The 21,595-nt window shown below is 40.6% G+C and overlaps 1 protein-coding gene across 1 annotated transcript in view; it reads left to right on the top strand.

Annotated features, from left to right (window-relative positions):
- The window catches only part of MMP16 (matrix metallopeptidase 16), a 645,160-nt gene that overhangs the window by 81,722 nt on the left and 541,843 nt on the right, over positions 1-21,595 (top strand). The window lies entirely within an intron of this gene.

The raw sequence follows: 21,595 nt of genomic DNA, 5'->3' as shown, positions 1-21,595 counted from the left end.
TCATTAGAGTGTTTAATTATGTGTGTGTGTGTGTGTGTTGTTTCTCCAATATAACACCCTTCTTCACACATTTCACATTCAATGATGTACACCACATTTGAGGATAAGCATGTGAATGATCCCCTTATTCTGAATGTTTTTCCCCTGTGAGCAACTATAAGATCCTGTGAAATGTGTTGGCCCAGTTTGCAGGAATATTGTAGGGGCATGTGCCATTCTCTTCCTTTTGAGTTTGTATTGGGAGTTTGCTTTTTCACTAATTTCTGTTTCAAATTAGGTGGCTGCCAGCACTGGTGGGATTGGGAATATCTCTTTCAGTAATTCATCTTCCTTGAGTAGTGGCTGTTTCCATCAGCAATGACTATATACAAACATCGATATATAGGAAACCTATGGGCAGCTATCTCTACATCTTCAGTTTCCACCCTTCACATACAAAAAAAATCTGTTATACACAGCCAAGCCACATGATACCACTGTATCTGCTATGACTGAAGAGATACCTCAACGTCTTGACTGATTCCTTCAAACAGAAAGGCTACAACCCCAAAATAATCCAAGAATATTGCTTCTTCCTTTAAAATACCTAGAGAAAACCTACTGCAGTACAAAGAGAAGAAAGCCACAGTGTGAATCTCTCTTGTAGTGACATATAATCCAGAGCTAGAAAATTGAGAAGAATCATAAAAGATCTACAGCCACTACTCCAGGAGGTAAGGACTCCTACTACTACTACGACTACTATTTAGCATTTTTATAGCACTACAAGGCATACGCAGCGCTGCACAAACATAGAAGAAAGACAGTCCCTGCTCAAAGAGCTTACAATCTAATAGACAAAAAATAAATAAAGTAAGCAAATCAAATCAATTAATGTGAACGGGAAGGAAGAGAGGAGGGTAGGTGGAGGCGAGTCGTTACAAGTGGTTACGAGTCAAAAGCAATGTTAAAGAGGTGGGCTTTCAGTCTAGATTTAAAGGTGGCCAAGGATGGGGCAAGACGTAGGGGCTCAGGAAGTTTATTCCAGGCGTAGGGTGCAGCGAGACAGAAGGCGCGAAGTCTGGAGTTGGCAGTAGGGGAGAAGGGAGCAGATAAGAAGGATTTATCCATGGAGCGGAGTGCACGGGAAGGGGTGTAGGGAAGGACGAGTATGGAGAGATACTGGGGAGCAGCAGAGTGAGTACATTTATAGGTTAGTAGAAGAAGTTTGAACAGAATGCGAAAATGGATAGGGAGCCAGTGAAGGGTCTTGAGGAGAGGGGTAGTATGAGTAAAGTGACCCTGGTGGAAGATGAGACGGGCAGCAGAGTTTTGAACCAACTGGAGAGGGGAGAGGTGATTAAGTGGGAGGCCAGCAAAAAGCAGATTGCAGTAGTCTAAACGAGAGGTGACAAGGGTGTGGATGAGGGTTTTGGTAGAGTGCTCGGAAAGAAAGGGGCGGATTTTACGGATGTTGTAAAGAAAGAAACGACAGGTCTTGGCAATCTGCTGGATATGAGCAGAGAAGGAGAGAGAAGAGTCAAAGATGACCCCAAGGTTTCGAGCTGAGGAGACAGGGAGAATGAGAGAGCCATCAACAGAAATAGAAAATGGGGGGGGGGGGGGGAGCGGGGAGGTGGCCAGCTTTTTACCTGCTGCGGTAAAAGGACTCCTTAATTGGCTTGGACACTCAGTTTTGTAAAATTCACTTGTGGCTCCTCAGTTATGAAACATACATAGGTTGCAAAATTGCCACTTACACAATTAAAGCCCCATGTGGTACCACCCTACTTTTGAATGTATTGCTTTGTAGATAGTTCCTCCTGCTGAACATTTTGCCAAGTACACATTTATTTTCCAGGGCCTTGCATTTAGCAAGCTGTTTGGAAAATACCTTGCTAATTTTGAACATCCCAACTTGGATGTCCCCTTTTCTACTTAGATGAGCTATTCAAAAATAAGGCCTCACATGAAGCAAATTAAAGTACAACCATACTGAGATTGTATGGACTGTACTAGTAGCCAAACATTGATAACACCTTCCTCTATGGGACCTAGGCAGGGTCAGATTAAGGTCTATTTGGCAGGGCCCACACCCCAAACATTTGGGCCCTAGGCATGTGTCTAGTCTGCCTATGCCTTAATCCTACCCTAATCCCTGTGTGAACATCCAATGAGAGCCAAGCATAAGACACAGTAGTGAATAAGATCCAAAGGTGTGTGCTGCATGTTTATCTAAATGGTATATGGAGCTGAAATGGAAATTTTTCAATTTTTCACTCTTGAGGAGCCTAGATAGTTAAAAAACTCCCACATAACTTCAATAAATACATGTTGTAATGCATTACCATAGTGCATAATACAGAGTAGCACCCACAGGGAAATGTAGCCGAAAGGTTTTGCAAGTAATAAAATTATTTTTGCTCATAACAACTCCGTCTATAGAGGGAAACATGACTAACGCCATACCAGATATTCTCACAAAATGTATATAGGGAAGAAGTTACTAAGCTTTGGTAAAGCATCACATTTTACCTTATTTTATGCCCCTGCACACCCAGAACACAGTTAGTGTTTCTCCTAACATCAACTCTCCTTTTCTTTAGCCAATGGATTCACTTCTTTTATATAGGTTCCCCGTTCTCCTTCTTCGGGTCACTTGGCAAGGACTTGAAGAGAACCAAAGACCCACAGCAAGAAAACAGAAAACCAAACCAAAGAAAAGGAACAAAAAAACAGACCCCCCTCCCCTTACAGGGCAAACACTTAACTTTATCTCCTCCTAGTCTCCTTCCCCTTACTCTCTCTCTGTCTCTTATCACTTTTTCTCTGCATTTTATTTCAGAAACATTCCCCTTGGGCTGGGCTTCCTCCCACCAGTCACTCCCCCCAGCAACTCTCCACAGGAACGTACTCTTTATAGTAATTCCAAACTAATAGGGGATTAAATTGTTTTAAAACTTAAATTTTTTTCAGGACTATTATACTGGGTGATTGATGCCTATTTCAAAGCTTGACTTTGTCTGGACGGCAGAGGACTTTCTGTGAATCTATTTTTATGACTATTTTTTTTCTTATAATGATGTAATTGTTTTATCATTTTAAGATTCATTATAAACCACTCAGATGGCATTGTCAATGGGCAGTATATCAAGTCAGAAATACACTTGAAACTTCTTGAAACTTATTTGTATTTCCCAGTTAATTTGTTGGCTCTTGTTGTATACTTGTATTACTACTGTTGTAATCTGCTTTGTACCTCATGGGATTCAGAGGAATATAAATCCCAGATTAGTATATGTACATATCTATGTGTCTACATGGTTATATGGTTTTGCTTAAGTTTTAGTCTTTTGCTATTTTACTTTTAGATTGGATCTTTCTTTATCTTTAGTTCTTCTGTCCTGCTGAATTTGGCATTCTTTTCATTTTCTTATAAATTAGATTGTAAACTGCCTAAACTAAATTTTAAATAAACTTGATTAGATCAGGTTTTACAGTCTTAGCGCTCAGAATTCTTATCCATTCCTTAGTTAGTTCTCATTTAGATTACTGTAACTCTCTTTTTCATGTTTCTAGATCTCAGAATCTCCATAGTCTACAACTAGTTCAGAATTCAGCTGTGTGTTTACTCACTAATTTCCGTAAAATAGATCACGTAACACCTGTACTCCGGTCTGAACATTGGCTTCTGCTTTCACATTGTGTCACCTAAAAATGTTATTACTGACTTACAAGGCCTACCATTCCGGACAGCCCCCCCCCCCCCCCCCCCCCACCTATACTATTATTTAATGTCTTATATGCCATCTAGATCTCTCCTTCACTGCAACATAATTGGCTTGTTGTGCCAACTCACCATCAGATTTGCCTTGAGACCATACACTGTAAAATTTTCTGTTATTGAACCTTATCTTTGGAATATGCTTTCTCTATATTTCCATTCAGAATCCTCCCTTTCACAATTTAAAATAGCCTTAAAAATGATTTTATTTTCAGATACTTACGGTGATCTGATATGGTATGGATTTCTATAAAGTGACTTAGAATCTGCCCACTTTCTTTCCTATTTCTCTTTAGTTTACTATTAGTCTCTGTTCTTAATGTTTCTTTCCTTCAATATTTTTTCTGTCCTATTGATTTTGTAGTTCTTTTCAACTTTTTATAATTTTTAATTAATTGTAATCTGCCTAGATGGCTCCCAAGTGTGGTATTCAAATTTTAATAAAACTTGAAAACTTGGAACACATAGAGGGGCATAATCGAAAGGGACGCCCAAGTTTTCCTGAGGACATCCATGTCTATCTTAAATTGTCCAAACATTGCACCTGTTCTTATTAATTCCAACCAATTGGCATGACTTTCATTCTATGTAATAATTGCTGTTCTTTAGTCTATGACTCACCATTTAGAGACTTGAGGCTTAGGGCTTGCCCTGAGTGTCTTCAACACTCCATTATGAAAGAGGAAAGAGGAGATCAAAGAATTTAAGCAGGCATTGGCTGCAATTAAAGGAGCTTCCAGACAACACAACTGACAACCAATTTACCATCCCCACTGCCACAAAGAGTAAAGAAACCCAAGAATACATGGGTTACAGTAGGCTCAGGTGGATTAAGACCTGTGACACAGAGGGGCATAATTGAACGGGGAAACCCGTATTATTGAAACAAGATGGGCGTCCATCTGTCATTTCGATAATACAGTTGGGGGCACCCAAATCTCAACATATAGGTCAACCTTAGAGATGGTCGTCCCCGATTTTCGGCGATAATGGAAACCGAGGACGCCCATCTCAGAAATGACCAAATCCAAGCCATTTGGTCATGGGAGGAACCAGCATTCGTAGTGCACTGGTCCCCCTGGCATGCCAAGACACCAACCGGGCACCCTAGGGGGCAATGCAGTGGACTTCAAAAATTGCTCCCAGGTGTATAGCTCCCTTACTTTTGGTGCTGAGTCCCCCCAAACCCTCCCAAAACCCACTACCCACAACTGTACAACACTGTCATAGCCCTAAGGGGTGAGGGGGGCACCTACATGTGGGTACAGTGGGTTTCTGGTGGGTTTTAAAGGGCTCACATTTACCACCACAATTGTAACAAGTAGGGGGGGATGGGCCTGTGTCCGCCTGCCTGAAGTGCACTGCACCCACTAAAACTGCTCCAGGGACCTGCATACTGCTGTCATGGAGCTGGGTATGACATTTGAGGCTGGCAAAAAATATTTTTAAAGTTTTTTTTTAGGGTGGGAGGGGGTTAGTGACCGCTGGAGGAGTAAGAGGAGGTCATGCCGGATTCCCTCCGGTGGTCATCTGGTTAGTTCGGGCACCTTTTTGAGGCTTGGTCGTAAGAAATAATGACCAAGTAAAGTCGCCCAAGTGCTCGTCAGGGATGCCCTTCTTTTTTCCATTATCGGTTGAGGATGCCCATCTGTTAGGCATGCCCCAGTCCCGCCTTCGCTATGCTTTCAACACCCCCCCGTGAACTTTGGTCATCCCCATGATGGAAAGCAGTTGAGGACACCCAAAATTGGCTTTCGATTATGCCGATTTGGGCGACCCTGGGAGAAGGATGCTCATCTCCCGATTTATGTCGAAAGATGGGCCCCCTTCTCTTTCGAAAAGAAGCCTGTTACTGTTCTTCCATTTATTATGTAGGCAAAGCGATGCTATGGAACATGTGCCCACTAGAGACTGGTTCTGTTGTGCAGTTTAGAGATCAACTAAAAGCTTACTTTTTTTTGTTAAAACATTTGAGCCCTGATGCAATTTTGTGAATGCTTATTTTGTGTTTTGTACTGTGGTTATGTTATGTGATATGTCATTGACAGTATTGTGCATGTGACAATTGTTACCAGCCTGTATAGAGTGAGCGAGAATTTTTTTAAACAAATAAATATACAGATCTTTGCAGATAGAATAAATAGAGATTTAATTGAAGGCATTCACAGGGGAAGTACTTTTGCTAGGTGATTTCAAATTGTCAGATGTTGATTGGAACATTCTAGCTTCAGTATCATCTAGAAGTAGGAAGAAGTGTTCCAGCAACTGGTAAAGGAACTCAAATAGTAGAGGATGATATTTGACCTGGTGTTTATGAGTGGGGAGAATGTTTCTGATATAGTAGGTGATTGCTGGGATCCAGTGGTCACTGGACTATAAGTGGAGAAGGTTCTTTCAAAGTCAAGGGTCCTAGACCTCAGGAAATCTACATTTTTGTTCAGATGGACGAGTTTGTCAAAGAGTCATTAATTAGATGGGTAAACCACATAAAGGCAGTATATCGAGAATCCTTGTCCCAGCTCCCTCCAAGGCAGACTTCATGTTAGAGGTGGGGGATACAACAGCATTTCCATTGGTAAATGGAATCCGCTCGGAGGAAAGAAAGGTGAGCAGTGGAGTTCCTATATGCATATAGTGCTCAGTAACTGGGTATACCATGCTGAACTGACTAGCAGTTCTAAATTGTGTCATATCCAACCAGCCATCATCACACCAATGCCTCCTCCCTACCACTGATGTTCTGATAATTATACTGTGGGAAACTCCCATGCATCAAAAAGCCTTAACAAAACATTTAAAAAAATAGTCAGTTTAGGATGTGCTACTTATCTCGATGTTATGATGGGATGGCTGTTGGTTTTATGTTATTCGGCAGGTACTCAGTTTGTTCCGTGATGTGCAGTGAAATAAATAGTGCCTTAAGGAATGTTCCCTTTCTTCAGTGTTGGTTCCCTACATGCTGGCATGTTTTGCTGAGGTGCATCTTCAGGGGAACAGTATTTGGAAAATGAAATTCAACTGTAATTTATTTTTGTTACATTTGTACCCTGTGCTTCCCCACTCATGGCAGGCTCAATGTGGCAGGCAATGGAGGGTTAAGTGACTTGCCCAGAGTCACAAGGAGCTGCCTGTGCCTGAAGTGGGAATTGAACTTAGTTCCTCAGGACCAAAGTCCACCACCCTAACCACTAGGCCACTCCTAGGCAATCCCAGATTTAGTATACTGTTATTCACTAATCAGCTTAGAAACAAAAAATGAAAGTAAGATAATGTATTCATAGGCTAACCTGTGGCGGGAATTGCCCAACTCAGACCTTCAACCGACAAGAACGCCAGTGCATGTACAGTAACGTGACACCTTTCCACTCCCCTCCCTTTTAAACCCTATGAAAGGTGTGTCGTAGACCACAATCAATTTTTTTATTCAGACCATGCGGACTAACAGCGTGCCAATGATAAATAAATTGTTATTCTTAGCGTATCAATACAGATACCACATCACCACCAGTTTTTAATGTCGCTTGAAACAGAACCACAAACTGAAGGTCTTTTTCCTCATGTGGTGCTTGCATCCAATGGGCTACTAAAGGGGTCTCCTTCTTCTAATTACGTAGATTACTTAAATGCTCAGCTATGTGGTTTTTAATCTTGCATTTTGTTTGGCCAATGTACCACTTGACGCAAGGGCAACGAATCCCATACACCACTTGGGAAGATTCACAGTTGGTATTACTCCTCAATATGTAATCTTTTCCAGTAACCGGATGCTTGATCCTTGCGGTGGTCCATGCATGTTGGAAAAATACACACCGGCGGCATCTATCATGGCCACCAGTTGTGCTGGGGAGTGCCTGCCCGTATCTATTCTTAAGTAGTTCTCCCAGGTTGCACACCCTGGTATAGGCAAAACACAGATCAGATGGCATATTATGTAGCTGTAATAGCGGCCAGTGTTTCCGAATAATATTCCTAATCTGATTGGCCTGCATAGAAAAGGGTAAAACACACACTATTTGATAATGCCGCTCATAAGTTACTGTAGGAGGTTGTAAAACCACTGTTGCTAAGCATTTTTAGCCTTCTTATGGGCTTTTTTGATTATCTGCTTGGGGTAGCCCCTCCGTCTGAATCTGTTGTATAAATCAATAGCATGTCTGTCAAAGCTATCTGTTGAATGGTATAGTCTCTTTAATCTAAGAAACTGGCCCATAGGAATGCCATCCTTCTGTGTCCTGGCGTGAAAACTGCTATAGTGTAAAATGGTGTTGGTATCAGTGGGCTTACGGTGAATCTGGATCTGAAATGCCCTTGATGTATTTCAATTCAAATATCCAAGAAATTAATTTGGTCATATGCTATACTGGTGTCAAAGGAGATGTTCATGTCATAAGAATTAAGATATTCAAAAAACTGCTGCAGAACTGTTATCTCACCCGTCCAGATAAGAAGCACATCATCAATAAATCTATTCCAGAGAAGTATGTGGGTGTTAAATATGGATGGATATACAAATAAATGTTCAAATTGGGCCATGTACAGGCACGCCATGGTTGGAGCTACCGTGGCCCCCATGGCCACACCACATATCTGAAGGTAGTATTGATCTTCAAATTGAAAGTAATTCATGAGGATCACATTCTCTGCCATTTGTTTCAGCAACAAGACCTTCTCACTTGAGTTATCCGTCAATTGTAGCTGCGTGTCAATCAATTGTAGCACTTCCTGTTGAGGTATCATGGTGTACAGGGAACGCACATCCATAGTAGCCATAATGATAGAACCCTCAATCATAGGTAAATCCTGTAAAAGTGTGATTAAGTGCGTCGAATCCCTAATGTATGAGGGAATAGCAAGTATCGATGTTTGTAAATGGAAATCCAGGTACTGAGATAGTGGTTCATTTAAAGCTCCCTTACTGGACACAATCGGCCTCCTGGGGCGGGGGGGGGGGGGGGGGTCAAGCAGTGTTTTATGAATCTTAGGGATAAACCAGATTTGGGGTATTTTGGGGTGTATCATATACAGATATTGAAATTCCCTAGTAGAAATAACCCCCACTGTATTTGCTGATTGTAAAATATGTTTAATGTCCCTTTGGTATTGTATCATAGGTCCTGGTCCAGAACAGTGTAAAAATTACAGTCCCCCAATTGTTGGAATGTTTCCTCCCTATATTTAGTCATGTCCTGAATCACTGTGCCACCCCCTTGTCCGCTTTGTATACTATGATAGTAGTATCTTGTTGTAGTTGCTTGAGTGCTACTTTCTGGGGATTCGTTACGTTGTGAAAAGAATATTTCCAACATTGTTCCATTTTCTCAACATCCAGTAGAACCAATTTCTGAAAAGTTTCCACCACCGTGTCAGGAGGACCCAGTGGCATCCATGTAGACGGTATATGGTATTTGCTAGAAAATAAAGGAGTGTCATCTATGGTGTGCGTCTCCTGTGTCTCATCTCCAAAGTGCGCTCTTAATTTCAGCTTCCTGAAGAATCTAAATAGAAATTGACGATTAGAAAACTCATCATAGTTGTAAAATGGGACAAATGATAGCCTGAGCTGACGTACCTCAATCTAAGGCGGCGTGAGGATCTTAGATGATCGGTTGTAAATCAATATTTCTGGGCACGCTGTTTCCGGTGTCCCCTGTCCAATCTGTTGTGAAGTTGAGACGGTTCTCCCAGCAGTGGAGTGTCTTCCGTTGATAAAAAAGATGGTTCCGACGATGGAGGAACCAAAGCGGGGTCTTCACTGCCCCCACACTCTGGAATGCATTGCCTGAAAGGCTCCACTTAACACAAGACTACCTCTACTTCAGGAAGCAGGTGAAAGCTTGGCTCTTCAACCAAGCCTTTAATGGAAAAAGTAATTAACTTGTTAGTCTCACTCACACACATGAGGATTGACTTGTGCTGCACATACTGCAGTGGGACATATTTATCCACTCCTACCCTAGCTGAGATAATACTTAACCATCTCTCTGACCTCACGTGCAACTTTCTTCAAATCAATCACCTTACTTTCTAATTCTTCCTACTTTCTTACTCATCTATGTGTTACAACTTTGCCTTACCCTTCACTACCAATTATAATGTTCTAGTACATATTGTGTTGTCATTGCAAGTAGTATACCATGCCATACTTTGTATTGTTGTTCAAATATTTTTACTGCTCTAATTGCCTTACTGTACACCACCTTGAGTGAATTCCTTCAAAAAGACGGTAAATAAATCCTAATAAATAAATAAATAAATGGTCGAACGGCTGGTACAACCTTACTGGAACATAGCTGTGATATGTCATCACCTGAGGATTCACTAGAGGTGTTGGTAAAGCCCACCCTCTTCATACGTTTATATCGTTTTGAGCGCCTGTTGGAATCCATCCTAGGATTTACAAATCCATGGGTATAGTCCCTCTCATCCCTCTTAAATTTTGTTACTTTCTGTGCCCTGATTTCTTGTGTGTATTTATCAATAACTTTTAAATGTAGCTGGTATTGAGCATCAAATGCAGAAGCCTCCATAGCAGACCAGACTATCGAATAGTTGGTTCAAATCAAGTCTTTGTTGGTTAAGTTGTTTCTGCAATTTGTCAACAGTTAGCAGCATGAGGTCGAGGGAGCAGCGCGAAATCGCTTCATTCCATCTGGTGACAAATTCTTTATCATCTAGAAACCTGGGTTCTTTGTTCCATCCAGGTCTGATAATGGTTCCTGGCCAAAGATCAACTCTGCTATGACTGATAGAACAGTGTATGTGTGTGCACATAAGTAATGCCACACTAGGAAAAGACCAAGAGTCCATCGAGCCCAGCCTCCTGTCCACGACAGCGGCCAATCCAGGCCAAGGGCACCTGGCAAGCTTCCCAAACGTACAAATATTCTATACATGTTATTCCTGGAATTGTGGATTTTTCCCAAGTCCATTTAGTAGTGGTTTATAGACTTGTTCTTTAGGAAACCGTCTAACCCTTTTTTAAACTCTGCTAAGCTAATCACCTTCACCACGTTCTCCGGCAACGAATTCCAGAGTTTAATTACGTGTTGGGTAAAGAAAAATTTTCTACGATTTGTTTAAATTTACTACACTGTAGTTTCATCGCATGTCCCCTAGTCCTAGTATTTTTGGAAAGCGTGAACAGACGCTTCACATCCACCTGTTCCACTCCACTCATTATTTTATATACCTCTATCATGTCTCCCCTCAGCCGTCTCTTCTCCAAGCTGTATAGCCCTAGCCTCCTTAGTCTTTCTTCATAGGGAAGTCGTCCCATCCCCGCTATAATTTTAGTCGCCCTTCGCTGCACCTTTTCCAATTCCACTATATCTTTCTTGAGATGTGGCGACCAGAATTGAACACAATACTCAAGGTGCAGTTGCACCATGGAGCGATATAACATGGAGCAATATAACATCCTCATCACACCTGTTTTCCATACCGTTCCTAATAATACCCAACATTCTATTCGCTTTCCTAGCTGCAGCAGCACACTGAGCAGAAGGTTTCAGTGTATTATCGACGACGACACCCAGATCCCTTTCTTGGTCCGTAACTCCTAATGTGGAACCTTGCATGATGTAGCTATAATTTGGGTTCTTTTTTCCCACATGCATCACCATGCACTTGCTCACATTAAACGTCATTTGCCATTTAGCCGCCCAGTCTCCCAGTCTCATAAGGTGTGTGTGTGGGGGGGGGGGGGGGGGAGGTGGGTAAGATAAAAAAAATGTATTAAAAATTATGAGTAGTGTAAATGAAGATTAGTTCTAATTGATCTGGCAGCCCAAAGAAGCAGGAGGAAACTGATGGGCACTTCCTTCTTACCCAACTTCTTCCAAAACTGCCGTGGTGGGTAAAGTGGAAAAATGACTGAAATGGTTCCAAGTCCCACACTTTTTTCTGGTGAAACAAACTGAACTGTTAAATAATATCAAGCTGGTTTAATATTAAGACTGTGAAAGCAATACATCCTTCATGATCATACTCTCAAACCCTCTAATGACAACCCACACCCCTCCAAATCATACATCCAACTCCCTGTGATGACAGCTTCCCCCTACTGATTACAACCTCTAATCCCCTAAAATTATCACCTGACCCACCCCAATGCCCTTCAATCCCCCTGGTACTAGCATTAGGCAACCCATCATCTGATCCTCCTCTTAAAGGGCAATTCTGTAATCTAGGTGTTAATATTTTTGTTCCTATTGTACACATAAATGTTTAGAATATGAGCATTGTTCTAGTCTCTACAAGGCATTCATTTTGAACCTGTATATCCAGAGAGTTAAACCTGGGGATGCTTGTCATCAAGAATAGACTCCAATCCTTAATCCAGTTTTTATTTAATACAGTTGATGACACAATAAAACAAATTAATCACTTACAGTTGTGATCATAGGAGCCAACTTTTCAAAATAATTGAGGGTGCTGAATACAACCCAATATTCTCCCTCCGCCTGCTGCCACCACCAAAAAAAAGAAAGTCTTAGACTGCATTCAAAGATAACATGAGGCTCCATTTCCCGAACTATAGCTTGCATACCATTCCTTAGATATTACTATACCATCAAAGCACTGTCCCCAGCCCCAGCATGTTTTAAAATGCAAACCACACCTTGTTAAGACAGCTTTACACTATACACAAACTTGAGCACAAACACACTCAGAACCTTGTGTGTGAAAAGGCAACACTGTAATACTACACTGGGCCCTAAAACACCAGTACACTACCTAGTGAAACAAAATACAACAAAACAAACAAGATCTCTACGCAGATACTACATACTATCAGAATACTGCACTGTGGTCACACATGACAAACACACAACACAACAAATACATTACAAGGGACCAGAGGTCAATATGAAGGCAACAAAACTGTTAAGCTCAGAATTCCTCTTAATTTCAAAGGTAGTGCATTCCAAAGCATAGGCCCAGATAGGTTGGTAAATAGTTTGGTTGCCAACAGAGGTGAAACCTATCCTGTAAACACTGTAAAGATGATACAAAGAATTTTGAATTTAGTCCTAAAAGCAATTAGAAGCTAATGGTTGTCCTTAAGTACAGGTATGATCATACCTGTTCCTACCAGTAAGAATTCTTGTCACCACATTCTGTGTGACTTGTAAAGCTCTCAACTGATTTTTCCGTACACCAAGCAACAATCCATTGCTGTAATCAAAGCAGAGTCTAATAATGCAATGAGACCAAGTTACTAATAACTGGGATTAACAGTAAAATAACACGTCTTAACGGTAGCCCATGTTGATAATTTCCCCCCTCAGACTTAAGTCTCCTTTGACACAGTACTACAGCAGTACCATGGGGCTTCCCTGTATTTATATATGCAGATGAAGCAGAGCCAGAAAAGAGCTTGTGAACAAGATATTCTGTATCCAGCAGAAAACATAACGTATGCTGCATATCATATGGGAAATCTATTACAGAAGAAAATGCAAGCCAAAGAAAGGCCTGGTTTAGAGGCAGCTTTGACAGACTTCACTGACACATATTTTAAAAAAAATATTTTACTACTTATATTCAGTTTAGCATATTTTTCAGAAATCATGTAACTGTCACCAGCTCAGTTTGCTAGAAATAAAATTCCTAGGTTAGGCTTGTGATTGAAAAACAGCAGTAAATTGATTTGTTGCTGACCAGATAAGTTAGCTGTTGTAAAAATACAGGAGAGCGGTGATACTCTGATCTTATTTACCTCCTTAAGGGGTCCTTTTAAAAAATGGTTTGCGGTGGTGTAGGCGCGAGTTTTGGGTGCACGCCGATCCATTTTTTAGCACGCCTGTAAAAAAGGCCTTTTTTTGCCGAAAATGGACGTGCGGCAAAATCTAAATTGCTGCGTATCCATTTTGGGTCTGAGACCTTACCGCCAACCATTGACCTAGCAGTAAAGAATCCAGGCGTTAATGACCTACGCAAGTCAAATACCACTTGGCATGCATCCATTACTTGCGCCCAAAAATAAAAAAATATTTTTCAGACACGCTTATCGGATGCGCACGAAAAATGAAATTACCACAAGAGCCACACGTTAGTTGGGCAGTAACTCCATTTTGGCACGTGTCAGGCACACGTAGACGCTTACGCAGCTTAGTAAAAGGGCCCCTAAGGTTTCTGGCAATCATACCGTAGGAGGACAATAGAACATGTAGACAAAATTTGTAACTGTCCATTGCTATAAATCTGGGACATATTGCAGAAAAAGTAAATGACCCACCATCTGGGTACTAAATGTGTTTTTTCTCTTGTGTGTCAATTGATATGGATACAAGTTCTACTAGTTGCTGAAAATGGTGAAATGAAATTCTTTGATGTCCATTTGTTATTGGTTCTGGTAAGTGTGAAATGTAGCAGAAACCATGTAGCTAAATCAGCAATCACTAAGAAGCAAAAATGTGAAATATCCTCACCAGATCAACAGTGACCTAGTGGTTAGGGTGGTGGACTTTGGTCCTGAGGAACTGAGTTCGATTCCCACTTCAGGCACAGGCAGCTCCTTGTGACTCTGGGCAAGTCACTTAACCCTCCATTGCCCTATGTAAGCTGCATTGAGCCTGCCATGAGTGGGAAAGCGTGGGGTACAAATGTAATTAAAAAAAAAAATCAGCAATCACTAAGAAGCAAAAATGTGAAATATCCTCACCAGATCAACAGTACAGACACTATTGCTTAAATGAGAGAAGGAAGTTAATGCTATGGATGTTTACTTATATCTCTGTGGAAATAATTATTAAGCAGGGCCATTTCTGGCACTGGATGCAATATTCTGGGATGAAAGCTCCCCAAGAGAGCGTTAAGGGATTGCAAACTGTAAAATTGTAATAAAAGACATAAACGTTATTAGTTTTAGCCCTTTTGCATAATGAAATTGTGATGTACAGAACATAATGGGTATTTCTTGGACATCAGTTTTTGTTCTTCCGCAGAGAACTCTTATCCAGTCATCATGTGGAAGAAGAGCTAGAAAGGACAGAGCTGATTCTTCATTAAAGGGGAGAAAGGGAATACAGATTTGGGAAAGCCTGAGATGTGATCAAGAGCATGATAGCTGTGACTGTATGTTTAAAAACAAAAAAGGGTGCACTTCCAGAGGACTCACAAATGTGTCCTCATGGCCCTGGTCAATTAGGTTTTCATGTTAATCCACAATACATTTACCTGTTCTGGAGACAACATATGGATTTTTGAGATCAGGACTGGCTTTGAGATTGCTGGTTTAGGAAACTCTCATGGAGGATGCAGAAATGCCCTGGTGGGGGGAGCTAAGGGGGATGGGATTGAATTCCCACACCCATTTATGTTATAAACTTATACAATGAACAACGTCCATTGATCTAAACGTTTTGAGAAGAGTGGTGAAATGACCTCAGAATGCCACGCTGCAATAATATTCTCTAATCACACTATAATCGTCACTGGTCAAGTGCCTCCTTCCTTCCCATTAAATTGTATATATTATTCAAAAAAGCTTTGTTATCTTATCCAATTACATAAAAAAATTACTTATCTGAAATTTTGGCATTTTTTCTATAGTGTTGACTTAGGGGAAATTAAAATGTTAATATAAACTTAACAAATCAATACACTGAAGGAGATAATTTTTGAAATGTAGGGATATGCATCTGCACATATATTCAAACAGAAAATCCTTGCATTTCCTTTACTCTACACACCCAAATTTTGCCTCCAGCTCCACGTTTTTTTTACCATATTGAAAAGTATGCACGATGTCATACAGTAGATACACTTTAGTCACACACCTAGTATGGTAGAGGATCAGTTGTGAAAATGAGAGGTCAATTTTCACTATGGCTGCACTTAAAAACATCCAGATGAATCATAAATAATCCCTTTAAGGGTATTTTCAGCAACACTGTCCTCTTATTCTAGAAAAATGTGTGCCCACATTTTTGATTAGTGCATAAATTTGCACGTTCAACTTTTAGAATAAGGTTAGTTGCACATATAACATTTAATAAGCTGGTAGTTGGTTCTGGTGAGCAATAATTGTTCATAATTGGCCTTCATTGGTGCTAAGCTTCCTAACTGCAAGAACTTACCAAGTAATATCAAAGTCGATTATATCATCACCATGGAAGCCTGAATGTGGAGTGCCTCAAGGATCGCCACTTTCACCAATCCTTTTTAATTTGATGATGTTACCATTGGCCAAATCACTATCCGACCAAGGCTTAAACCCATATATCTATGCTGATGATGTGACGATATATATCCCGTTTAAAAATGACTTATCAGAGCACAATATTATGATCCCTTTTTCCCCTTTCTTCCCTTTCTTAATTTTACCCTCTGTCCTTCGTTTTCCCCTCCAAGTTATTGCCTATTTTACGCAACTTCCATTTTTGTATATCTGCTGTATACTTAATTCGAATTAATTCATTTTTATTAGTTATATGTTTGTTCTCATATAGTTCATCTTGTAGAATGGAAGTTACATTCTATTTTGTAATGAATTTGGATGGATGTTTTATTGAAACTAATAAAAATAATAAAAATAGAAAAAAATGACATCAGAAATCACAAGTAAAATCAACCATAGCTTCCAAATAATGAATTCATGGGCGGATGCATTCCAATTGAACTTAATGCAGAAAAGACTCAATGCCTTATCCTTTCATCGCAATACAATAGAACCAATTATACCAACATAAACATACCAAATCACACGCTTCCTGTTGCGAACACCCTGAAACTCCTGGGAGTCACAATTGACCGCAACCTTACTTTAGATAGTCATGTGAAAAATGTAACAGAGAAGATGTTCCATGCAATGTGGAAGCTAAAAAGAGTGAAACCTTTCTTCCCAAGGGAGGTATTCTGTAAATTGGTACAATCGCTTGTATTGAGTCATTTGGATTATTGCAACTCCATCTATGCCGGATGTAAAACCCAAATTATTAAGAGACTCCAGACAGCCCAGAACACTGCAGCCAGACTCACATTTGGAAAAGCGAAATATGAAAGCACCAATCCCCTTAGAAAAAAAATTACACTGGCTCCCACTAACAGACCGAATTACATTCAAAATTTGCACCCTAGCTCATAAAACCATCCACGAAGAGGCTCCAATTTATATGACAGACCTTATAGACCTACCAGCAAGAAACACAAAAAGTTTCTCACGTACTTTTATAAACCTCCATTACCCTAACTGTAAGGGACTTAAATACAAATCATTATATGCATCCAGCTTCCCCTACATCTGCACGCAATGTTGGAATGCACTGCCAAACGCCTTAAAAACAACACACGATCTGACAGCCTTCCGGAGGTCACTGAAAACCAACTTATTCAACGAGACTTATAATACGAATCCTTCATAAAAAACTCACTACCATATCTGTATTAGAATCAACCAACATTGAACTCCTTAACTTGGTTACATTAACCATACTGTCATTATTTAACGCTATACTTTATCCTACATTTTGCTTACCTGATATGTATTAACTATTTCTCTACCCCTAATTTTCTTGATTTTTTTTATTTACCTTTAATTGTAACAATACTCTGTTTCTCTCATTCCATTAATGATGATTGTCATTGTGGCATAATGTAAGCCACATTGAGCCTGCAAAGAGGTGGGAAAATGTGGGATACAAATGCAGCAAAATAAATAAATAAATGGCACCAATTTATTATTTCCTGGACTCTGTATTGTGCGACTTAAATTGCACGCACAAATCTGCTTATAGTCTGGATTTGTGTGTGCAACTGAATTAGTTAACAAGCTAATCAGCACTGATGATTGCCACTTAACAAGCAGATATTGAAACTAATTGACATCAATGAGAATTTATGTGCACAACTGTCTAAGCATATTCTGTAATGTGATGCACCTAAATTCTAAGTTGTAGCTTTGAAAAGGGGGCGTGGCAATGGGTGTGTTGTGGACTTTTATAAAATCTCTATATATTGATATAGAATACACCCAATCCACATATAATTTAGGCGTCTGCATTTACACCAAGTTTTACTTGGCGTAGTTGGCCGCAACTAAATTTTTAGGCGTGCAGATAAGACTCTGGGCGTACTATATAAACTGGGTGGAACTTTAGGCATAGTCTATAAAATTTAGCCATACTTTACAGAATAAGCCTAGGCATGTTTTTTTTTCTGAGCGGAATTTTCAGGTGCCATATATGCAATATAGCCCTATGTGCGTAACTGGTCTTAATCAGTATTCTATAAGTTGTGCGCTCAAATTCCAGGTGCACAACTTCAAAGGGGCATAACTTTGAGGGGCATGGGCAGATTAGGGGTATGACAGGTTTTGTGAATATGTTTTATAGAATACTAACATTTATGTGTCTAAGTTCCTAGAGTTAGATGTGAATGTTTACACTAGACACTGAGCTAGCATACATATTTGTGCCTAAAGATAGGTGCGTAAATGCAAACTTACATTAATATTCTATAATGGCAGTTGCATCATACCAGACCCTCACTTTAGGTGATCTGTACAGAATTACCCCATCCTGCATATTTTAAGGCGGACCATTGACTGTGTGGCCCTACCTATTTATTTTTTAGCCCCACCAATGAAATGTCTCCAATCCTTACTTACTCTATTTGCATGGATTATGGCCAGATATTAAGAGGTCCATTCAAAATTAACTGCATTTAGACGGCCTAAAGTTTTCAGCCCTCACAATTTATGTGGTTAACTCTGAAAACCACATGTGAAGAGCTATTCTGTAACATAGGCATCCACATTTTTGTGCATATTGCATACATATATGTTTATAATATTAGCACTTATATGTGTATGTGCATACTTATAAGAACATAAGGATAGTCATACTGGGTCAGACCAGTGGTCCATCTAGCCTAGTATCTTGTTTCCAGCAGTGGCCAATCCAGGACGCAAGTACCTGGCAGAATCCCAAATAGTAGCAAGATTCCATGCTACCAATCCCAGGGAAAACAGACAATGGACTTTTCCTCCAGGAACTTGTCCAAACCCTTTTTAACCCCAGATATAGTAACCGCTATAATCATACCCTCTGACAACGAGTTCCAGAGCTTAACTATTCGTTGAGTGAAAAAGATTTCCTCCTATTTGTTTTAAAAGTATTTGCATGTAACTTCATTGAGTGTCCCCTAATCTTGGTAATTTTTGAAAGAGTACAAAATTGATTCACATTTACCCATTCTACACTACTAAATATTTTGTAGACCTCTATCTTATTCCCCCCCCCCCCCCCAGCTGTCTCTTTTCGAAGCTGAAGAGCCCTAACCTCTTTAACCTTTCCTTAGAGAGGAGTTCCATCCCCTTTATCATTTTGGTTGCTCTTCTTTGAACCTTTTCTAATTTTGCTATATCTTTTTTGTGATACGGCGATCAGAACTGAATGCAATACTCAAGGTAAGGTTGCACAGAGGCATTATAATATTCTTTGTCTTATTTTCCATACCTTTCCTAATAATTCCTAGAATCCTGTTTGCTTTTTTTGGCCACTGCCGCACACTAAGCAGAAGATTTCAGCATATTGTCTATGGTGACACTTAGATCACTTTGCATTTGTTCACATTAAATTTTATCTGCCGTTTGGATGACCAGCCTTCTAATTTCTTAAGGTCTTCCTGTAATTTTTCACAGTCCACATACTTTTTAACAACTCTGAATAGATTTGTATCGTCCTCATATTTAATCACCTCACTTGTCATTCTGATTTTCAAATCATTTATAAGTATGTTAAATAGCATCGGACCCAGTACGGATCCCTGCAGAACTCCACTATTCTCCCTCCTCCACTGGAAAAAAAATGGCCATTTAACCGTACCCTCTGTTTTCTATCCATTAACCAGTTCCTAATCCACAACAGAACATTGTTTCCTTTTTTGTGGCTTTTTAATGTCTCAGGAGTCTCTCGAGGGACTTTGTGCAAGGTACCTAAGCACTATTCTGCAAATATGCACTTAACATACATAGTGAATATTTGCAAGACGGTGTACAGGGGGGTGGTGCAAGGGCAGGACATAAGTGTTTCTCCCACTTACACTAGTGACTCACAGAATACTGTCAATTACCTGGATTCCTGCTGCATTTAGGTACCTGGTCTTATGCAAGTTCTATGACTGTGAGCATCTAAATGGGCATGCTGATACTGGTTTAAACTTGTATTCTATAACAGAACCTAGGAGCATAAGTTCCATTATAGATTCCTATTTCATGCAGTCAGGGTACCTAGATGGAGGTGCCCGGTTACAGAACTGCCCCCAAATTGTTTGAATATCAATCTATTTAATTTCTCTAGATGGCTGCCAGGTTTTTTTTGAGGTTGGAGGTTTTTAAAAGCTGATGAAGAAGCCTGCTCAACACAAGCAAAAGTTGCTCTTGCAGAAGTAAGCCGAGCATCTGAAGCTTTTTTCCTCCTTTAAGGAAATTCCTCCACACACAGTATACCATAATAAAGCAACTTACTTGGTAGTTGAATATCAATCTGCAGGTTTTTAGTTGGGCAAACACACTTAACCATGTAAAGATCATTTGAAAAATTCTCCCAGAATCTATGGCACACTAGTGTTCTCTTTGCTGTAAATTGTGGGGTCAATATTTAAAGTGACATAAGTGGGCAAGAGAGGCTCTTGACCAATTAAATCATGCTCAGCAGGTTGGCCACCAATATACAATGGCACTTAACTGGATAATGCCAGGCAGGGGAAGACCAGTCTGGGGGGGTAAAGTTGGGGAGTTGCTGAGAGTTATGTGGGTTCTGGTGATATTGAGTGCCGGTGTTCACATAGCTAAGTACCTAGATAGGTCCATACAAATGGCTGTGCTATCTTAGGGTGCATATCTATGTGGGTGCTGTTTCTGAATCTTGGTCAGAACCCACAAAACTTCTGGATACCATCCTGAAGATTGAAGCTGCTCTCCCTTTCCTCTCACTACATCCCCCAACAAGTTCTGACCCCCCCCCCCCCCTTCTGATCCATCCAACAAAAGAAGCCTTGCCCCCTAATAAGGTCTAAACTCTCTTCCCAAACTCTCCATCATGAGTAGATCCCTCCTGAACACCCCACTGGAAAAGACCCCCTCCCAGCTCCTCCTGTGTCTCAGCAGCCCCCCCCCCCCTTCAGGCCTACCTGAACATCCCTGGTGGGTGAAACCCTCTTGCTCTTGCCTCTGATGCCTGCAGATGCAAATGGCTGCCACAACAACCCACTGGCTCTAGAGGGGGCCTTCTGGGATGTGGAAGGAGCAGATTTTTGTGGGGGACCTTTTCCAATAGTGGGAGAGCAGTTCAGTAGGGGGTTCATTCTTGGTGGTGGGGGTTTGGGGGTTACATCATGTTACGGGTTTGGGAGGGGGATCATACTATATTGGGTGTAGTCTTATCTTGTTGTGGAGGTCAGAGGATCAGCATGAGAAGGGGCACAACTTATGATCACTTTATGTGGCTGATATTCAGCTTGGATCCAAATAAATGTCTTATGCGGATCTTGGATGAATATTGGCTGGGATCTACATAACTCCTGGCCAGAACATGTTTGGACATCCTCAGACATCTAAAGCCAGTGTCCAGACGTGGCACAGCATGGAATATCTGAGACTACTTTAGCAGGTGATGGTCAGCGCTTAAAACAAAATGCTGACTGCCAAAAGCTGAATATCGGGGGAGAGGGTGCATTTCTACAGTTCATATATTTAAAATGTAAAGGTGACAGGCATCTCCAGCATGTTCCCACTCCACAGAAAAGTACTTTACTGCAATGCAGTCATACCCTTTCCTGCCCATCACCAGCCTATTCTCACCCCATAAAACACCATATCCTCCCCCC

Source organism: Microcaecilia unicolor, chromosome 1 (assembly GCF_901765095.1).
Source record: "Microcaecilia unicolor chromosome 1, aMicUni1.1, whole genome shotgun sequence".
Classification (NCBI taxonomy): Eukaryota; Metazoa; Chordata; class Amphibia; order Gymnophiona; family Siphonopidae; genus Microcaecilia; species Microcaecilia unicolor.
This window is presented reverse-complemented; position numbering and strand designations above follow the sequence as displayed.